General features: G+C 39.7%; 1 protein-coding gene across 3 annotated transcripts in view; it reads right to left on the reverse strand.

Moving 5' to 3' along the window:
* The window catches only part of grin2da (glutamate receptor, ionotropic, N-methyl D-aspartate 2D, a), an 83,143-nt gene extending 60,834 nt beyond the window's left edge, over window positions 1–22,309 (reverse strand). Inside the window, exons 1-3 of one of the 3 annotated variants that reach the window (XM_042776457.1) lie at window positions 22,114–22,309; window positions 21,929–22,027; window positions 21,274–21,340 (exon numbers count right to left, since the gene is read on the reverse strand). The gene's annotated coding sequence lies outside the window, so the exon portion shown is untranslated. Of the gene's footprint in view, window positions 1–21,273 lie in introns of all 3 variants that reach the window. The other 2 variants (XM_042776455.1, XM_042776456.1) reach the window with 2 other exon arrangements.
* Between the last annotated feature and the right edge of the window lie 554 nt (window positions 22,310–22,863).

Here is a 22,863-nt window from a genome sequence, read left to right on the forward strand (position 1 = left end):
TAGAAATCCTGGCAAGGGTGCGTCCTGTTAAAATGGGGCCGTATGTTCACCCTAGCCTGAACGAAAAAAACAGCAGAAGCTCTGAATAACGCAGATTCACTCTCTGACAGCAGGAGGTGCTTCTGGAACAGCAGACAAAGCATTTCTTTGGTTACTGCTGTAAACAAAGCAGCACTGCACAGAAACACTGCTTTAATATGAATTATACAGAGACAAGTTTAAAGGAAAATACCATCTAAACTTTTCTGAAGACAGTCAGTTCCCCTCAGAAACACATTCATATACAGTAAACCCCCACATCAATACTTAGGTTTTTCTTCCAATAGTTTGTGCATCATGAACAGCGAGCAATCTGCCTCCTAATGTATTTTTCTCTTTGCGTCCATCTTCAGCGTCTCTGGCCTCTGTTAACGGGCTTTTACAGACTTATATTTTCACATAAATTAAATTTTGGAAAATGATTGCATTGCAACACAGTTTGTGCAAGCCCAGAACAGAGATCGGCTGCAATAAAATAAAAAACGGCTGGTTGCCGATCGCCTAAATTCCAGGGGAAGCTGTTTAAAAATCTGTTTTAAAAATGGTCTAAATCAGTGGTTCTCAACTGTGGTCCTCAGGATCCACTGCTCTGCACATTTTGTATGTCTCTCATATCTGACACAATCAGTTCAGTTCATGATGCATGAACTGATTATCGGAGTTATGTGTGTTAAATAAGGAAAACATTCAAAATGTGCCCAGTAGTCGGTCCCTAAGACTGTAGATGAGAACCACTGGTCTCAGGCATTCTTATGATTCAAATCTTGCATTCAACTGACTCACTGTTTGTTACAAAAAACTTTTGTGTGACTTCAGAAGACTTGGAACATGCAAATTGTTTGAACCACTTTCATAATATTTTTATGGTGCTTCTTTTATCATTTTGGAGCTTGACAGCCCCAGCCTCAATTCACTTTCAGTATAAGGAAAAGAGAGGCAGGATATTCTTTAAAAACTCAAAAAAATTAATAAAATCACACAGATTTAGAATGATATGAGGGTGCATAAATAATGACAAAATTGCAAAATTGTTCTTTGAGACTTTCAGAACTACATCAAACAAGATAAACTGTGGAACAAGGTATCTGAAGGGTAAAAATCAAATAAGAGCTACTCACCGCTTAAAGTCCCCCTGTGGTGAAAATCAAGTTTTTTATGTTGTTTATTTGTCTATATAGTGTTTTTAATATGCTTTTTGACAAACCATGTGCCAATCCATTTATCAACACCATTGCTGAGTATTTTTTGCTACGTCACAAAATTCAGTAACCATTCGCGTCAAGGGATCCTATCCTTAGCATATCATTAACTGTGCTGCAAAGCAGAAGGTCTAGTGACAAAGCAGTCAGGTTAACCTGGTAACAGTTAGATTTTTTTCCCCCTATTATCATGATGTCTTGTGCTGTTAGCGATTATTTATTTGTATTTAGAACCGCTAACTTATACAGTATATAACCCATGGCAGCAGTGTAAAAGTAGCCCTGAGTCAGACGGACCCCCCCGGCATTGACATCCACACATCACACACACGTATGATCTTCAAGGCATTTTAAGCACACAACATCGTCAAGTAAGTAAACGAATGTTACAGTATCAACTGTAGTTGTCCACTAGTTAAAACAGTTTTATCAGTCCTTATCGGTGTATGAACCAGCGCAAACAGATAATGTTACCTCACAAAGTTAGCCATCAGTCTCCTTGCTTACGTTGAGAATACCAGCTTATTTCTATGGAAGCAGATTAGTCTCAAATATAATTCACGCAAAAAACACGATTCACACATGCGTAGACAATTTCACATGCATGAAACCTAATTCACGTACACACAAAAAAAATTCACGTGCGTGAAAAAAAAAATATATTAACAAAAAGCAATTCACATGCGCAAAATAAAATTATATATTCATAAAATACATTTCACAAATGCAAAACACAATTCGTAGATATACAACTGTGCACAAAAACCTTTGAATGTTTAAAATGTACGAGTGTCTGAATGTACAAATGGTCATTTACTACGAATCCACTCGGATTTGTGTGTGTGTGTTTTTGAGACTTTCCTGGCAGAGCTCTCTTCCCACGTGGGTCTGTCATACTTTTTAGCCAATCAGATATGAGCTTACCATTCAACCAATCATATCATAAGCCACTGAGAGTGCATTCAAGGAGCACGATTCTGCGCACCTTTTGCGCAATATGGATTAATTAGAACGGAAATTAAGCCTTTACTTTAGTAATCCCATAGACAGTAAAAGAAATGGACACAGCGACCCAATTGGAACTCAATTGAGACAAGTGAAGCCCATTTTTAGCGATTTTTAGAACTTCCGTTTCTGACGCGCAGACTCAAACTAAGCTTGATGATGTCAGCAACCTGTCTGACAGATGTAAATCTTCTAGTAGCTGTGCGTGCAAACTGCCATCGTTAATCTTGCAGAGACGGCGAGCTTGAGCGGGGAGTTCTTTGGCGTGAGTGTGCAGGAGTAAGTATTCTGATTAATTATTTTGTATAGTATTTTAAAATGTAATGCCAGGGCTTCTATGGGCTTCTCTCTTGACGTCTCCCGATTGCCTGCGAGCTTCTGAATGCACTCTCGGTGGCTTATGATATGATTGGTTGAATGGTAAGCTCGCATCTGATTGGCTAAAGAGTACGACAGACCCACGTGGGAAGAGAGCTCTGCCAGGAAAGTCTCAAAAACACACACACACAAATCCGAGTGGATTCGTAGTAAATGACGATTTGTACATTCAGTCACTCGTACAATTTAAACATTCAAAGGTTTTTGTGCACAAATCTACGAATTGTGTTTTGCATTTGTGAAATGTATTTTATGAATATATAATTTTATTTTGCGCATGTGAATTGCTTTTTGTGAATATATATATTTTTTTCACGCACGTGAATTTTTTTTGTGTGTACGTGAATTAGGTTTCATGCATGTGAAATTGTTTACGCATGTGTGAATCGTGTTTTTTGCGTGAATTATATTTGAGACTAATCTGTCTCCATATATTTCTGGTTCAAACTCATATGGCTTAATTAAACCAATATTTCCACTTGTCACTGTCATTGTATCGTGTTTACTACAGTTCAGCTAGTGGATCAGTAGGTGCTGGCTCATGGCTGGCTGCTGTGTGACTGAGTGGAGGCGGAGCTAATTTGCGTATTCATAGATCTGCGTATAGTAAATGAGGCAAGGGTGTAGAGTTTGCATTCAAGCATGAGAAAATTATTTTCACAAGAAAAAAACGTTTAAATATCTCATTTTGATGATCAAAGATGAGTTTTAAAGGATAACATTTTTGACTACAGGGGGACTTTAACAAGCAGGTTCTTTTCAGTGTGGTTCAGCTTGAGGTACTAGCATACGTGGCAGTAAATTTGTGGAGCTCTGTATACGACTGACTGACTCTGAGAAATTGACTGGCTTGGAATCCGTTCTCCTCATGACTTGCCAGCATGCATATAACTTGGCATATCCTAGAAAAACAGGATAAAACAAGAATTTATAGCCTTTTTTAGTCACAGGTATTCTACTTCTGAAATTACACTCTTTTCAAAAAAGCAATTTGTACATCTGCAAATGTCTAAAGCTAAGTACAGTGCTTTGACAAGCACTGATTGTGCTTTTGGTAACCGCAGAGCTACCGCTGTTTTTTTTTTTTTTTTTTTTTTTTTTCAAAAAAGCTTTACTTACAGCTTTAGAAAAGGCTGCCTCTTCGGGGCATTTTCATGTTAATAATGCACTTTTAAATAATATTCTGTCTCTAAATGACATCTCTGGGATCATTCACTCTTCAGCTGTGCCCCCATCCCTCCACCTCACGAGGATTTTGCTGCAGGTAAATTGAAAGCATTGCACTTTCATCAGTCTTGAATTTCTTTAAAAATCATTCAGTGTTCCTCAGTGAACCCCTATACATGTTCCGGTGTGGCACTGTAGCATCTGTGTGGGGGGGTTTTGAGTAGATTGCTAATTTCTTCTTACATGTGCAAGTTGCTTGTTTGGGGAAAACTGGAGGGCTGAACAGATGGTCACTTGTTCAGATCATAGGTCTGCAGTGCAGTACTTTCCAGAGAAAAGCACTCATTTGAAATGACTCTCTTGGGGAAAAAAAGGAAAAATAAATAAATATATAAGAGATGCTAATCCGGGTAGCACCATGTCATGCATCAGCATCTGAAAAAGCCTACCATGAACTTCTTACTTGCCATTTTCAATGTCTGGGCAGTATTGAATGCAACATATTCACTATCAAAGCCTCTTTTATGTGAAAGACCTGGATGCTGTGCAAGCCGCCATCCTTGCAGGTCTTTTTTGTTGTTGTTGCTGCAAGGGATGTGGGTAGATCTCTGTCTGTGTTGTGCAGCGCTGTCTAACATGCGCTGGTCTGTGATTCGGACATGGTGATGAGTTATGGTGGAGTCCGCTCTGTCTCATCTAACAGCACGAGGCCTTCATCATTCACAGCTCATGGCGCAGGTTTTTACAAAGATTTCTCTGGATGCATTCAACAATTCCATTGTTTAAAAAAATAGTCAGTGCTAAACCAACAGTCATAACCCATTTATTTCTGTAACATTCTGAGTGAAATCAGATATTAAACAAGAAAATAATATAAATATATCTTTTAAAAATAAAGGTGCCAGGATTAACTGAAATGCATTTTTAGCAGCAAGGCCATAGAAGAATGTCTCGGTTACATACGTAACCCTTGGAGGGAACGGAGACATTATGTCATTACGTTCCCTATCTGTCGGTCACTACGCGCTGTGTCCGAACAACATATGGGGTCCATGGAAAATGCCACAACCTGAACACTGTTACAACCCTGTGGTGCTGCAATTGTCGACAAACCGCGGTGTGTCATAAAACTGCTCCGCCAAGTCTGACCGCCGAGGGCGCTGGAGGACGCTCAACCGGGGTATGCCAACCAGGGAACTCTACTGGGAGAAGAAAGGTGCTCGCATTCCCCCATTCTTTCTGCCAATTACCTGTTACCCAACACACAGGAAGAAACCGGCTCTACACAAAGGTTGTAAAACCTTGCAAAGGTGTTAGGTGTTGCTCAGCCCGCAGCTCGACAGATGTCTGCCAGAGAGGAGCCATGTGCCAGTGCATAGGTGGCAACACTGCATGTGGAGTGAGCCCTCACCCCCAGGGGGCACGGCTCGCCTTGGGAATGGTACGCCAAGGCGATGGCATCCACTATCCAGTGGGCCAACCTCTGCTTGGAGACAGCCTCCCTTTCTGCTGACCTCCAAAGCAGACCAGGAGCTGCTCAGAGACCAAATGTGCTTGTTTAGCAATAGTGTCCGAAACTGCCATAAAGCTAGATGCACTGCCAGCACTCCAGACAGTTGATGTGCCAAAGCAGTCAAGGTCCTGTCCAGGACCCCAAAGCTTCCTGCATGTTGCATGTCGCGCCCCAGCCCATGTTGGAGGCATCTGTCGTGATAATGACATGCCAGAACCCATAGAACCCCAACCCATAGAAAAGCAAGGTCCAACCAGGGGCTGAATAGGTTGGCGACACATCAGTGTGATGGTGACACGAAGTGTACCGCGGTGCCATGCCCATCTCGGGAGTGTAACCAGTGCTGAAGTGGTCTCATATGAAGCAGTCCAAGTGGCGTGCCTGTGGCTGCGGATGCCATATGGCCCAGGAGCCTCAGTTTCAGTGGTACCACTGTCCTGCCTCTAAAGGAACTCAGTTCAGCACTGACTGGGCACGCTCGCTGGTGAGACATGCCGTAATACTCACAGAGTCTCCATACCGAGATAAGAGATTCTCTGCACAGGGGAGAGCTTGCTCTTCTCTTGGTTGACCTGAAGCCCCAACTGACTCAGGTACCAGGTCCCTGTGATTGCACAACTCCTCTCGAGACCGGGCCATGATGAGGATCCTGTTGCCCACTTCCCAAAGTGGGGCAAGGGTGCCCTCCGCGGCCTTGGGGAAGACACGGGGGATAGGAAGAGCACGAAGGGGAGGACCTTGTACTGCCATTCCCGACCCATTCCCGACCCTCGAATGCAAACCGCAGAAACCGTCTGTGGTGAGGGAGGATCGAGACATGAAAGTACGTGTCCTTCAGGTCGATCGCTGTAAACCAATCCTGGGCTTGAACGCATTTGATGATACATTTCTGTGTCAACATCTTGAACGGGAGCTTGTGCAAGGCCAGATTCAAAACTCGCAGATCCAAGTTAGGTCGAATGCCACCGCTTTTTTTGGGGTATGATGAAGTAAGGGCTGTAAAACCCCTTCCTCATCTCAGCTGGATTGCATCCTTCGCCAACAGAACAGCAAGCTCCTCGCGCAAGACAGAGGCATCACGGACTGCCACCGAAGTCTCGAGAACGCCATTGAACTTGGGAGGTCGCCGGGCGAACATAATCGCATAGCTGAGTCGAACCGTCCGAATGAGCCAACGGGACAGGTTGGGCAGCGCAAGCCACGCCCCCAAACTCCATAAGAGTGGCACCAAAGGGACAGTCGACGTACCCGCAGTGGTGGTGCAGCGATGGCAAATCATGTTGGTTGGCCCAGAAAGCATTGTGTTCTGAGTCATCACAGCAAAACTCCCCGTGTTCCCAGAGGAACTGGCCAGAAACATGTGGAGAGGCCGATAGCCCATCCCCTGATGCTGCAATCGACATCTGATCTTCGGGCGGTGCACCGAAAGACACGCTGGGACTGCTGCGAGACAGCCCAGAAGAATCAATCAGCAGCCGCATGGGACATGTGCTGCGGGAGGAGTGAGAGGTCTGTGGGGCTTGGCCTGGCGGAGAAGCTCTCACAGTCACCCTCAGATCTCCCAGAGCGACAACCGGCAGTCCCCTGCTCAAGCCAGGGAAACCGGGATGGGTGGCGGCAGAGGGGTCTGCTGCACTCCCCTTAAGGAGTGAAAGACGCGATCGCAGCGATGTCATGCTCATACGCTCACAACAGACGCATGAGTCATCCACAAGTGCTGCTTCAGCGTGTTGGATGCCCAGACACTGAAGACCGTCAATTGAGGACAGGAAATGACCACATCCAGAAGCACCTAGGGGAATCACTGCTGCAGGGACACCACTGTACTGCGCCGTCACACCGACCAGGAACAGCTCTTCACGAACACAAAGATGAATGGCTTTGTAGCGAATATATAACATTGACTACTCGGCTCCGAAGCAAAAATCTGAATGAGTGGATGCAAGCTGTCACCTTATATACCATAGGCACGGAGAGTGGCTCAGCATGCAAAATCCACTAGCCAATTTCCATTGGCATTTTCTCTTAAACTCAGAGATGATTGGCCTCCCAAGTAAGACCCCATATGTCGTTCGACATAACTCGTAGTGACCGACAGATAGGGAACCATTTTTGGTACCCCAAAAAAACTTTTAGTGAAATAAAATCATCTTTTCCCACTGTCACTTTTAAAAACAAAAAGCTCTTTCTTGGCATTGTGAATCCTTAACATCAATGGATTAGAAAAAGATTAAAAGGTAGAAAATCTCTAAGAATGTTTCACTGTAAGGGGATCAAAAATGGTTCTTCCATGACACAGCTATTAAAATCCCTCTTTAGTTCATCCAAGTTTTATTTGGGAACAAGCCCACAGTCATTCTCACAGTCAATTAAAGTTTACTTTAATAGAAAAATATGCATAATATTTTAGTAAAAAAAATTTCAGTTGCGTTTTTAATTTGTAATTTCACAGTATTTTCGCCTCCTAAATTACACGTGTGAAGTCACAATTCTATAATGGTACAATTTACTCAGGCCGATGACATTTTTTGTATGACATTAAAATTCTTTTTATAATAATTATACATAAATGGGTTAAGCAAAACAATTGTTTTTATTTCTGAGAACTTTTTATCTGCAGGCAGAGACTTAGGCCTACATTATGGTACAGTACAAATATTTGGAACGTCGCTTATTCTGTCCCTTATTTTCTAAAAGAATAAACACTTATTTTCTACAAGAATACAAGAATAAACAATATTTTCTTAAAGAATAAGATAAAGAATCACAATTGTCCCTCATTTTCCATTTCTGAAGTTAACTGGCAATGATACTTATCTTTTAACTCCCTGAGAGTGGCACCTTTACCCAAAAAAAAAAAGTAATAAAAATAATTGTTGGAGATATGCGAGTAAAAAGTAATAGATAAAAAATGTATAATAGAAAGCACAAAGGTGGCACTGAAAAAGGCCAGTAAAAACCCCCCCCCCCCCCCCCCCCCAAAAAAAAAACTAAAAACAAAGTGGGCCGGTCCTGAATTGATTGGTTTGTGAAAAGTGGGCGTTACATATAAGAATGGGGCCAGGTGGAAGCCATCGGAAAATAAGTAGAATTGGCATTATCAAATAAAAAGAAGTCATTACAGAGATAGAGCAGGTTATTACATTTTGATGAAATAATAAAAATAAATAAACAATTTTTTTGAATAACATGCATCTATGAATCATGCAAATTGAGCATATGAGCAGAAATGTGCATCAAGTAAATGATGTCAATTTTGATTTCATGTTGACTTTAACAAAGATAGATCCCACTGCCCTTTCCAACAGTTCATATTTCACAGAGTATAAGCCTATATGTGGTTACAGAGTAATACAGAGTTCATGTATATACAATGCAATGAGCATGAGAAAATGTCCACCCACAGTCACTCCAGAGGTCGCGCAATCCACCACAGTCGCCCACACGCCTCCACATAATACAGTATTAATGACATAAAAATATGCAATACCTTGAAAACCTGATGTTAATTGCTTTGGATAATTAGCAGAGCAGAGACCCCATTCATTGAATACATTACAGAGAGGAACTTTGATGTAAATCGTCATCCCCTTGGTTTTGCTAGTGCAAAAGGGCACACACGAGTGCTCTCTGAGCCGTGCAATAACCTTCTCTGTGGAAAAGGATTCTATAGTGAGGTGTTATCTTTGGATTCACAATCAAGCTGAAGATCCCCTCCCAACAAAAACATCCTCTTAGCAACATATTGCACAACTTTGACCCAAAAGAAAGGAGAAGAAAAGTGAAGAAAAACAAATTAAATTCTGTCAAGACTGAACTGCTTTTCACGGCACTGCAGGGCCCCTGCTCTGACAGAGATGGAATTTCATGTAGCTAAAGATGGCTTCCTCTCACTCAGGCCCAGCCTTGTCCCTTGCAATAGGGGTGACACTTCGCGCTCTACACACACCTAAAAAAAAAAAAATGAATTCATATGCCGATGTGCCAGTCCTCTTCAGGGAACCTCCATCCCCTATGCAACAGGCATTAATATCAGAGTGTGCCTTGACACACAAACCCATCTTTATAGCATTAAATTAATATTTTATTGCATATTTGTTTTGCATACGATAATGCAATCAATCGCATATTGCGTATGATAATACCATCATTAATTCCTTGGTGTAAAGTGCCATTTCTCTTTCAGAGACCCACCTGGCAAAATCAGTCTTGTCATTTCATGAAACGACATCTTCACTCAGTTTTCCATGCAGTTTGGCACAAGTCCACTGGCGTAAGGAGCACAGAATTGCAATTTTATGCACCACAGACACAATACTTCAAGCATATTCTTTAAAAGCATGTCACTGCGAGAGAGCAGATTGTACCTGAGAACCAGCAAGCCCTGAAGCACAATGAAGTTATAGACGGTTTCAACGGCAACAACATAAACAAACGTTACTGCGCATGCGCACTTTTGTGGCCCTAACTTAACTTCCGGTAGACTTACAAATAAAATCACTAACAACAGCTAAGTAGTCCCGCTAGAGTAGATTATTTTTGATAACAAGCAAAATATGTTTGCTGCGTAAATCAGACTTACTGAAAATGCTAATTCATTCTCTGCCAGTAGGAGGTGCTTTAAAGTGGGAGAAACAGAGGTTTCCCCAGTAACTGCTGTACACAAAGCAGTGCTGACTCTGGGCTCACAAATGCTGCTTTTTTAGGCATATGACATGCAAGATGAAATGAAAATGACATAGAAAATTTAATAGACTAAATAAAGATAGTCTTCCTTCAGAAATACAGTGATATATAAACACCCGCACCTCATTTTGATTTTTAAACGTGCAGTACATGCTCATGTTATTCAATGAAGCCTTTTGGAAAATCGGTCAGTTTTGATAATGTGAGTGCCACAAATAAATAAATGTATGGGAAACACATCCCACAGCACAACCACCTGAGTCTACTCATCACCTTAACTATAACTGCGTTTGTAGATTGCGCCATAGCCAGACTGATAAACAAACACAGACCGGAAGTTCACTTCGGGCCAGGCGTGTGAGCCCGATGAAACCGTCTATAGGAGGTGAAATATAGGTAAAAGAACATCTCAGTTGATGCACTGGTGCAATCTTCTGTATCCACAAAAGGATAACGTGATGAAAAAAAGTATTGTAAATGAGGTGTTAAAAAATGAAAAGGAAAAAAGTTTGTTACGGTATCTGTGAGGCTCAAGGAAATCAAAGCATTTGAACCGACACTGCTGTATTCTGCAACAAGGGGAAAGTAATTAACAGGCATCACTGTGACCTTGTTTCCAGTGTTCTTAACAATCATTTGGTTAATTAGATGTAAAAGAGGCTAGGGAAAATGAGGGCAAAATTCAGCATGGCTGTATTTTACAGGAAATTACAGATTACAAAAGGTGAAAGGTTGCGAGCTGAAGGAAAGAGTGAAAGCAAAATATATAGGCCACAGACAAGGAGGAACAGACATATATATATATATATATATATATAACAGGGAGCGAGTAAGAGGGAAAGAAACCAAGAGGGGAGGAACAAGAAATATGAGGACAGACCAAGGACAGTAGCAAGAAGTTCTGATACAGGGAAGGAAAAAGAATGCTAACGAAACTCTGTATCCTACCTTTTCTCTTGCAAGAGTTTCCTGTGTTTCTCACCAGGGCTTAAATGTATTCAGTATTCCCTCTTTCTGTTTTTTTTTTTAATATTGCAGTCCCATTTGCCTGACCTAATGAGTTGATATTTAGCTGGCTCAGACACAGGCTCTTAAAGAGAGCTGCTGGGAATTGCAGGCCAGCCGGGGGCCTTAGGGCCCACTCCACCATGCAGATGGAACTCTCACACTTAAAGGGGTCATCGGATGCAAAATTTACTTCTGTTGTTGTTTGAACATAAATGTGTGTTGTAAGTGTGTGTAAACATCCATCCTATAATGATAAAAAATCTACCCAGTATTTTATTTTTTTAAAATCCCCATTTTAAAATCCCCTTTCTCAAATCAGGCTGTTCTGAGACTCCTGTCAGAATGACATAGTTCTGTACAGACCCCTCCCAAGATATTTGATTGACAAGGCTGTCTTACCTTAGACCCACCCTGAGTGAGCTGTGAGCTGTCCTCCATTGTGTCGACTCCAGTGCAGGGGAAGACAAGAAAGTCTCCGATTAAGCGACTGAGGTGTTTTGTTGTTGGATGTAATAATGAACATAGCAGTTGTCATTTACTCTGACATCTGAGCCGCTGAATACGCAGAGGATTAACGTTACTTTCGTTTTGAAGGGAATGAACCGATCCCTGATCTGCCTAAATGTGTCTATGTTCACGCAAATCATTTGTGATCGAGCTTCATCTACAGAAGAAGTGTGTATAAGGGTTTTTTATGAATCTCTGGGAATCACCTTTCCTAATGAGTGCTAGCAAGTTTGGTGGCTAAAGTAAACAGTACTGCTGGTCACCCCACAGAAGAGAGGGGCGGGGTCAGCAGAGCTCATTAGCATTTAAAGCAACATTTACTAGAATGGCTTGCTAAAAACAGAGCTCATTTTGACAGGGTAAAAAATATGTTTTTTACACTACCATTGAGAAATTTTAAACAAAGTATGTTATATAATAAATTTCAAGGCAATGCCCCGGCCTAGTGCTTATATCTAATTAATTAATTACACTCTTTAAAAAGTACACCAAAAATTATAATGTATATTGCATATTTAATAATAAATTACATAAGAGATATAGTTAAAAAAAAAATATATATATATAAATATAATAATATATATATATATATATATATATATATATATTAATTAAATATCATTGAATAAGGTATCATTTAAAACTAATTTAAACATTATGATTTGTGTAAAGAAACCGAAATCGAAGAAAAAAATTCCAACACTGAGAAAATTATTACATGTTGAATTTGATTGGTTGTAAACTGTAGATTTTAAGTAACGAATGTGGTCAAGTATAATAACAACAAATATGGCAAATGCTCCATTACATGAAGGAAGAATTTAACAAGGAAAGCTGTAAAATGACATGCACAAGGCATGTAGGCTGATGCTGATTTAACCTATTTTAGACAACCTTTACCACATCAGGCTACATCACTGCAATCTCCAAGGCTGCAGTCGATCATGGGGTTGTTGAGTATTTCTAATAGAACTGTCCCTGATGACACCTACTAGTTATCTGTGGTGTGTGTGGGCCACACTGTGCCATTCATTTTTCTGATAAGAAAAAATACACACACACACACACACATAAACATACATATAGTGCGATCTTCGCTGGAGACCAGAAGATTCAATAAATCCATGCATTATTCAATGCATACATGACTTTGGGTCAATGTATTTTTAATCAATAAGGCTGTATTTTAAAGGTTAGGTTTGAGGTTGTAGCTTTATGTTTGTTAGCTGATGCAAGGTAAACCGCACGCAACACATTAGTCTCCTTACAGGGTTGACACAATACCCAAATTTTAGCAGTAGTAAACACATACCACACTGAGACTGCAGGTAACAAATTTCCACAACAAAATCTAGTAATATTAAACACTTCATTTAAAAAATTTAAATGTACAAAAAAATATGGCTTTAAGCATTTAATAAAAATAAAAAAAATTAATAAAACAAGAAGAAATAAATAAATTAAGACCAGCAAGTGATTTTCTCAACAATACTGTTTTTTGGTTAAAATAATAACATTAGCACTATATGCTGCACAAACAGATCCAATATTTTACAGAAATCCCATTTTTGTGTGTAAGTGCTCTTAACAGATCATGCACATATTCACATGACAAGGTTCAAAAGCAACTTGGTAGAAAAATACCAATACTTTTGAAATCCCTATTTCCCACTTTAATATAATCTATCAAATGTGTTGTCTTCATTTGGATGCCTAATGAGCATTGTATTGAATATTATTATTTTAAAACTATGCCTAACGTGTTATCTGCACTGTTGCTTCTTTACCCACTAATAAATGCAAAATGTACGCATGCTTTATAGATAACTATGACTGCATCGTTAATAAATTAGCCACACCCATTAATGGATTCTGCAGCTAGATTAGAGATGCCACTGAACCTGGAACAGTGCCATCAATGAGTGTTATATATTTGTTATGTTTGGCTGTAACATTAAATTTAGTAGCCTACCATCTGAGTTCGGCGACCTGAAGCGATAACTTTCCTGGGCATCAGCGGAGCGGCTAGTCTCGTTCCCTGGTATATGAAACTGGCAGATGCTCAGCTAGAATTCCTACAAACTGAGATTTGTACAAATTCAACATTGTAGTGAGTGTTAGCTCTGTGTATTTAAAAAAAAAAATGGTCAGATTCACCACAAATAATTGTGAAACAAAAAGGCTTTCTTGACATAAGCAGAAACACATTTCCCAAATCTAAAAACCCAATCACAAAGCATTCACTAAATGCACATAAACATCAAGAATACAAGATTTGGCACAATCAGTATGCACCCCAGTGTCTTCACACAAAATGAATCTACCTCGGACTTTAGTGATTGATGTGCTCTCCACTTTAAGCCTTGATTGACTGATGGAGTTAGAGTGAGTAATGCATGTTAAGATAAAGCCAACGTGGGTCATTCAGAATTCCAGCAACTTCACTTTCAACTGTTGATATAAAATTCGTAACCTTAAATTCAACCTTCATATAATCTCTATTTTCATCCTGCAGTCACATCTTTGTTTTTAAAGTCTAGTCTTCTATCTTGTTATCTTAATGCTGTCTCTAAAAAATGCAAATATTGTCCACATAGTACATCAACTAAAAAAAACATAGTTCATGCACTTGGCATTCGTATTAGTCCCTGACCAGATAGTATTCACAGACTCTCAGATAACATTGAGGCACTGAAAAAAAAAATTGTACACAAAAGACAAATTCTGGCCATGTCAAGTATGACAGCGCAGTAACCCTGTTTGCCAGTGCACTTAACTGAAGATGGTGAATAATGGACTGGGCAGAAACATCTGGCTGTGATGCTCTAGTCCGAGAGCATTGTTACGGCTAGAGGCATTATTAGTGTGAAGAGTACTAAAGTAATAAAATGGTGGATGATAAATAATAAACAGAAAAGCATTGACAACATACCTGATGGCTTATTTCATTACACAAGGACCCTTGCACTTTATTAGAGCTAATGAGAAACAATCCCAGGGTAAGTGTTACAGTTGAATGCTTCGTAGTCAATCTTCTCATCCTTTGATACTGATGTCATTGGATTTATCTGTCAAATGGGCTTCTTCATCTTCTTTAGTACAATCACTTTAAGTGTGGCTTTGACGAGCAAATCGTGTGGATTCTGAATGATAGCCTGACATATGTTCCAAGCTATAACGGGTTTAGGGAACTAGCTGGCAAGAAAGAAAAACAAAAAAAGAGGCATCCCAATTGTTTAACACTTTATTTCTCCAGCAATGTGATAAAAGAGAGAGCAAACAGGGACTTTTGTGAAAGTCTCCTGCTTCTCTGGATTTTTTCTTATAAGAAAAAAACACAAACAATCTCAAGTGTCTCCTCTAGTATTTCACAGAGAGCTCAACAATGTCAAACAATGTGATATCAAATGTTTTTAGATTTGTTCTGCCTATTTATGTATTTATGTTTTCAAAATGAATTCTCATCAATTTCTTCCGAAACCAAATTATCTGAGCTACACCCACATTCATTTTTGTATGCATGTATATGGTACCATTCTTTTTTCATGGCTGTTGTTTTTGGCAGAATTGTTGATTAACCCCACACATGAATCATATATATATATACATATATATATATACTTTGCCCCCATATATATATATAGAATATATATATATATATATGTATGTATGTATATAATAGTCAAAAATGTGGGTTACAATGAAGCACAATCCATGGGGCCAATCCATAAATGTTAAAATACTCACTTTATTAACAGTACAGCCACAAATTGTAAACGTGTGTTCACAGAGCAAAGCTCAGAGTAAAAAATATAATTTACAAACCTTTTCCTTGTAAAGTTATATTCAACTTTAACCACCATGACAATATAAAGCCTAAAATTACTGTACAAATGTATTTATACAGCTTTAAAACCCTAATGATACACACATTAAAGTTAAAGTTAATCTAAGTGTGGTTATAAAATATGCTTCACGTTTCTGCTTTTTATCCTCCAAAAACTGGTCCCATTCACTTCCATTGTAAGTGTCTCACTGCGACCTTAACTTTTTTCTTAAAAAAAAAAAAAAAGAAAGAAAGAAAGAAAATTGAGGCCTCTTATGGTAATGAACATTTAACTACAAATACTTTTGCTTAACTTGTACCGAATATTCCTTTAAAAGAATTTGAGACTCCCATTAAGTCCCCTGAGCTGTGACAGAGCAACCTCAGAGCAATAAAAAATTCCTATTGAACTCTTTTTTTTTTTGGATGTACCTCAGCAAACAACACTTTTACCATAAATTGGTATAACATTAGAAAACAGCCCTGTCCAAAACAAAGAAGCCTCTTGCCATGAATTCATAATAAATGAATGATTCCTCATTGAGTTACAAAATGAAAAGATCTTAAAAAAAAAACCTCATCCATTTCATCAAACACAAAGCTGTATCACACTCAGGAGACAAAAAAAAACTTGCATAGGTGAGGTGCTTAATTTGAATCATCTCCCAAAGCCCAGTGGGAGGGAGGAGAGAGTGGAGCACGAAAGAGTAAAATTGACAGTGGCAGCAGCAAGCCATATTGCCCTACGTTGAAAATGACATCTGTGGAGGCCCCTGAGATTTAATTTTGATTGCTTGCGGGGGGCCGGTTTCTGTCTGTCTCGCTCAGGGGAAAGAGAAGGAGGGAATCCCTGCAAACCCCACCCTAACATCCTCCCGCCTCCACAAGATATCATGTCAGATTAATTCAAACCCAGGATGAGCTTGGCTGGATTTGGTTTCAGAGGCTCTGGACTCCAGAGCTCAGACTTCATCAAGCACAAATGCACAGATAAAATGTTGGTTTACATTGGAACAAAAATAGATTTACAATCAATGTCCTGAGAAAAAAAAAACACATTCACGCCTGTCCGATAAGCAAGGGAAATTTACGGCTGATTTCAAGCCCCGAGGTTAACAGAGTGCAAAATAGCGGTTTGCCCTTGTTCCCGTTTCACTAAGGTACTTATTTAGATGAGCAATCAAGCCCAGCGGTCGAAAGACAAAGACATCATTCCACCACATATCACTTGAGAGTAGTGCACTTTCTGGAATCAAACTAAAAATCAGATGAATAAATACATCTGGGGAGTCTCTGTTGGTATTAAGAAGGAAGTGTGGAGTTTTTAATTCACATTGATCAGAGCGTATCTGGGTCTGGGTGAGATACCTCAGGGGGTGGAGAAAAGACCGGCTGGGAGAGAGCGTGTGGAACGATGCTGGCTGCCAGGCAGCCTAGTGCAGGACCATTAGACAGAAAATGTCTGATGTGCATTGGAAGAGATTGTGTTTTAATATCGGGTCACTCTGTCACGATACCGCGGGGGGTCTGAGTGTTTTCACAGCCAAATAAAGCAAAAACAGGAAATTGAATAGCTAGAAGGAAAGCTGAAACACTAGTCGGAAATAGATGATAAACTGAACAAAGATTTTAGATCATTCACTCACTTCATAAAATGTTTAATTTCCATTTTTTTGGGTTCAACAATCAGGGGTTTGTTTAAGTGATATACAATATGGTGATATTGTCAAGGTTGTCACTGAGAGAGAGTGTAGCGTAAAATGATGGAAGGCTTAAGCTATTTGGAATTGTGGCTTCGTTGCACCATTGACTTCCTGTCGCATGCCTTTGAGGTCGACCTTGCGGAAGAGCCAAAACCCTGCCTTGACATAAAGTTGGATCGAAAGTCAAATTTATTGTTTTCTGAGAGTATCTTGGGAGTAGGGCTGAACGATTTTGGAAAATAATCTAATTGCAATTTTTATTAACAATATTGCGATTGCGATTTAATATTAAATTATTTTTTAAAGCTCTTTATGTTATGTATTATTCAACAAAGACAAGCTATAAATCATTGTATAGTATGACCAACACAATATTAGATAGGTTAAACGTAAATGTTCTTTTTTGTAGGCCAGGCCTATATGTTATGATGAAATTAGGTGATGCATGAATTGATATGAGTTACATTTTTATTTAACTACAATCACAGTATATTGACTGATTTGTTGAACTTCCAACCTTGTAAGCATGTAATAATTATAACAACATAAAGAACTGACAAATAAATAAGCCTGGTGTAAACATTAATACGGAAGTCAGTAACAAATCACACAAACTAAGGCACAGGACACACACAGGCTTTCCTCCTCACTAACGACATTAAACACTGTGTCTAAACCAGACGCGAGGGGCAAAATACAGTAGAACCCATTATAATCAGTGACACTGTCTACACTGGATGCGGCCCAACAAAACCCGACATTAAACTGATGCCTTGTTCTATTTATTTACTGACACAAATGATTTGCAATGGTCGCTTTGTCGAGTCCAGTGTAGAGCTGTTGCAGCGTGACGCGACAACTGTAGCGTTCGATATAGACATGGTGAGTGAAGCCGAGAGCAAGATATGCCTCTTCATATTTCCTGCATTTAGCTTTTGAATGACCAGCACCTGCCTGGGTCTGTGTGACATCATCTTTGATTTTTCTCTTCCTTTTCACACACCGATCTATCTCCCATTCTAAGTTACGTCCTTTGGCTGTTTACGGTTTTATTTCTTTTCTTTTTCTGCTGATGGTTTAATCGTACAGCCTTACTTGGGAGTGGGAATTGCACTACAATTACCTGGGGACAGGAGTTTATAAACAAAGGTAAAAATAAAAGGTAAGGTGAAACCACATAATTGAGACAGTGACTTCCATTATTTAAAAGCTACATGTGCACAATGAGGGCTTCCAAAAGAGTTTGGTACATCACACTGAACATAATATCACTTAACTTAACTACATTTATTCTCATTAGCCGCAAATGAACAATGTCTGCTTTCCTTGGTGCATCCATAATGTTAAAATCATATGAAAGACAGACAAATCTCCTCAGTTTCGCAGTGGGCCAGTCCCAGGCATCAATATCTAGTTAATATTTTGGTTAAAATATATAAATGAAATTATTGCACACAAGCATATGCTTTATGTGCTTCAAAGCTAGCAGTTTTGCTGCTTCAGCGTCTTCCCCGGTAGCACACATAGTTTTTTTTTTTTTTTGCCTGCTATTTTCAGATGAAGCCAGCGCCCGAGTTGTTCCTCCCAGTGATCCCGAGCAGTGAGAAGACAACATCAACAAATAGGTATAGTCAAGGAGAAGAACAGGAAAAGCAGGAGGCAGAGCTGCTAAAAATCATTAGCACTCTAGTTCTCAGAGAAGCTACACTGCCGAGATTTTAAGTCTCACTTTGCATAGTTATGTTGACAAATCCTATGTTAACAAGTAATGCCAACCGCTACCATCCTCTTCATTTAAATTCAATTCCAGTGTTATATGCCTATGAGCTTCAGACAGTAGGAACTGAAGGATATAGAGGTTATTTAAACCATACCATGGTGAAAAGGTTTGACGCGCCTTTAATGGATCCGCTTACAAAATTCATTTACCTGTCTCATCTCACTAGTTAAATAATAGATATAGAAATATTCAGTATCTCTGTGGATTTTAGAAGCCCATTTATGGACACCAGTTGAGACATGTTTTGGAATATAGAGAGGCTAATTGCTTCTATATCTCTTTTTTGACATTTAATTAAGTTTAAAGGTCAAGGTAAGTCCTTCTGGGGGGTTTTGGGTATGATTAAAATCTATTGTGTAACTGATATTAACATACTACAGACTAGAGGCAAATACATTCTGTCGGGCCTTGAAAAGAGTATCCACACCCTAATCCGGCAGAGCACTTCTGTTCATCACACAATTAAATGATGTTCTGCAAAATATAAGCATGTCACACAAGTGGTTTCAAATCAAATTAAAATTAAATCAAATTAAAAAAATTTAATTAAAATTTTCTAATGGGTCAAAATATGTTATCTTTATTCAGTTCTGGCTTAAGAGCAGATATAGAGATCGCCCTGCTGCAAAAAAAAAAAAAAAAATTCCACCGTTAGAAAATGTAGTCAATTTAAAACTGCTCTTAAGTCTTGTGAAAAAATATCAGTCAGTCTCAGTCTTGTATTTAGGATGATGTAACACAGCTCTGATGCATAGACATGACAGGGTTGGACGTAGGAGGTGGCTCCTCAGAACAGCTGGGGTCTGGCAAGCACCGAATCCCGTAGGGAGGGGGCTTGAAAAGGCGAGGGGAAAACAGGACGCAGTCTGGCTTCAGTCCCACTTTCTCCCTGGGATGTGCCTTTTCAAGACCTCTAGGCCAGATTCCTGTTGGTCAGTAGTCTCAAAAATGCCCTCAAGCTGTGCTGCTTCAACTGAAGCATGTGAGGTTTTTATTATTTATTTGTGTGTGTTTATATGGTGGGTGGTTATGTTCTTGGAGTCAACAACTATAACCTGGGGAGAACTCTGAAGCAGCAGCAATCTCTGAGACAGTCCAAACGGTGACCCCCTCCTCCAGTATCACCGGCATCTTCCTGCCACCTTCAAACCTGTCAGCCACCTTTAGGTGGCTCCTGCAAAAACCTGGCTTTCCCATGGGGAATTGTCTAAGACTGTCAAACCAACTCTAATGTCTCAGACAGGTCACCAGCACAACTTCAACGTTTAGGAAGGAGGTGACTGAAGGCTTTGTGAAGTGCTATCAAATACACTGAGTACCCTATATAAAACCTGGACATTGAGAGCTGGGTGTGAGAAACGAGTAGAACAGCAGCTGCACCAAAAGTAATTGAACCTAGGACCCATATGGAAGTCATAGCAATCAAAGCATTCTGATATTTGCAGCAATGTTAAGCCCGCTGAACAATAAAAGTAAGCTTATTGCTCCTAACACATGCAGATTTCTTGGATCTTGATTGCCCAGTATAACAAGTGGCACACAAAAGGAGACAATCTGAGCTACAAGAAAGAAAGCACCTCAATTAGGCTACTAAACTGGCACACTGGCTCTGATATTACAGACTTAATGAAATGAATTGGATTGGATTCTCGCCTTTGAAAAGCATTACATTTATTAAAGACTATACTGTGACGTGTGACCTATTTTAATATGCTACACTTCAAAAACAAACTATATTCCTTTGAGTTTCAGCAATGACAGAATTTCTGTGTTTTATATTTGGAAAAAAACAGGTTTTGAAAAAAAAACCTTGAAATTTCGCGCGGTATTTTTGCACTTGCGGCTACACATAACTGATTATCATTTGATCGCAACTCAAACAAGAAACATACAAGGAGAAACAAACGACTGCATTAAAACTGCAGTGTTTTCACATGAACGTTAAAATATTTAACAGTTAATAGGCCTATATAAGACTATTTCTAACAGTCTGTCCAGGAAATTCGAGCGACCACTTGTCAGACAAAACACTGGAATACGGAATGGCTATACATACGTGCTCTCCTCCGTGGACGGCTGCTCTCCGGGAGGAAGCATACTAGGCTCTACCCATGTCTGTGAGATAAAGTTAAGACCCTATTCTTGAGCCCGTAGGGTAAAAGTCACTACTATCCTATATGAGCTTCGGATGTCTAGGTGATAGTCGGGTTAGTGGGAGAGAGAGAGAGAGACCTTGCGTTATGTGCACGCGCATCAATGACAGAGGGGTCAAACCCCTCGCGCACCGGCCGGTTGTCTCCTATCCATCAAAGTGGATATCCGCGCGAGACGCAGGAGCGTTCAGGCGCCGACGCATAAGTGTGTTTCGCGCTTGTCCCTTTTGCCGATTTGAAGGGCACAAATCCGTTGAGGACTTGACCAAACACCCCACAAGAATGCAAAAAACCAACAAGCATACTCACTGTTTTTCAGGATCCAGACGCTCTGTTCTCCCTGCAGCACCTCGTCACTTGTATATCCATTCCACTGCTGCCCATTTCCAAGACGTTTCCACCCGGTATGTTTCCGACGTAAAAAAAAAAAAAAAAAAGAAAAGAAAAAAAAAAGAAAAAAAACCCGTAAAAAATTGTACGCACACACAGTCTCGACCTCTCTTTGCTCAGCCTGCCTACATGTTGCTGACTAGCTCTCTCCCACCCTCCTTACCTCCTCCCTCCCCTCTCTCACTCTATCTTTCTCTCTTTCTCACTCACTCAGTCTCTCTCTCCAGTTATTTTGTTAAAATTCAGTATATACGCCCCGTCACCTAGCAACCTCTCTCTCTCTCTTCATCACTCGCGCGACACGTGTTGAATGCTAAACTTGCAGTTGTGGACGGTGGCAGGAATATTTTAAAAGCGGCTGTGCATGCGCCGCTGGGTTATCACTATGCAATCAAGATAGTTATTATAGCCCGCTTCCTCATACGCCTCCTCCCGTCCTTTAAATCCAGCCGGGAACGTTCCCGCTTTTTTCCCCCTTACAGACCAGGAGACGCAACTTAGCGTCTAGCCGCCAAAACGGAGAGGCACCAGAGATTTAAAACCCTCGATCATTACGACCAAATTGTTCTCTAACCTGGGATCATCCGTTGCTTGCTGTCGTTGTGTTCCACAGAACGCTAACAAAGTCATTTTTACAAATCGTTAATTTGTATAAATCCTTAACGGGGTTTGCCTGGCGCAAGGAGAAAAGGTGAGCTATATTGAGAGCGTAGCCAACTCTTGAGGATTTTTGTCTGTTTTTTATCGTACTCCTCCTACCGAGCCGGTCATTTTGTTGTCCTCTGCTGGACATCTGGGTGTTGAATGCTGCAGAGAACGTGAGTGCTCAGCACTCCGCTGTCCTATCTGAAGGTAATCACTTTATGCTGTATATGTGGACAGACTGGGAGATGCAGCAGTGCGCGTTCGTGTGACTGGAGATCCTGTGTGTGTGTGATTGAGCAGAAAGGTGTAAGTTTGTAAAATTGAATTTCATCTGGCCACACCCACAGGACGTTGAATTGTATTGACAGGAAGATAGATTTATGTAATTGGAATTAAAAGTCAAAAAGAAAAGTTATATAAAAATGTATTAAACACACTAATATACTAATAGATATTAAATACAAATTCCATTTGTTGGTATTTCAAACCTTTTTCAACACTGTAAAAATGCTTTTCATTTTTACCCCCCAAAAAAGCTGTAACATTTTACTATAAATCAGCCTTCCTTTGTATGGTGGAAAGAAGAAATTATATTTAAATTTATATTAATTTTTTATGTAATTTTACTGTCAAATTTATATGTTAAAAATGTACAGTGTATCTGTCTGTATATCAGTGCTATTTTATATCAAGATAATATTATAATTGTATTCATATTTTGAATCAGTTTTTATTTTTATATTTTCTGTTTTTAGTTGAATTTTAAAGTTTTAGTAAGCTTGCCATGTTTTTGTAGTTTTTTTGTCTATATAGTTTTATGTTGCTAAAACTAAAGTGCTAAAATAGCCAAAGTAAATATATATA

Source organism: Cyprinus carpio, chromosome A19 (assembly GCF_018340385.1).
Source record: "Cyprinus carpio isolate SPL01 chromosome A19, ASM1834038v1, whole genome shotgun sequence".
NCBI lineage: Eukaryota > Metazoa > Chordata > Actinopteri > Cypriniformes > Cyprinidae > Cyprinus > Cyprinus carpio.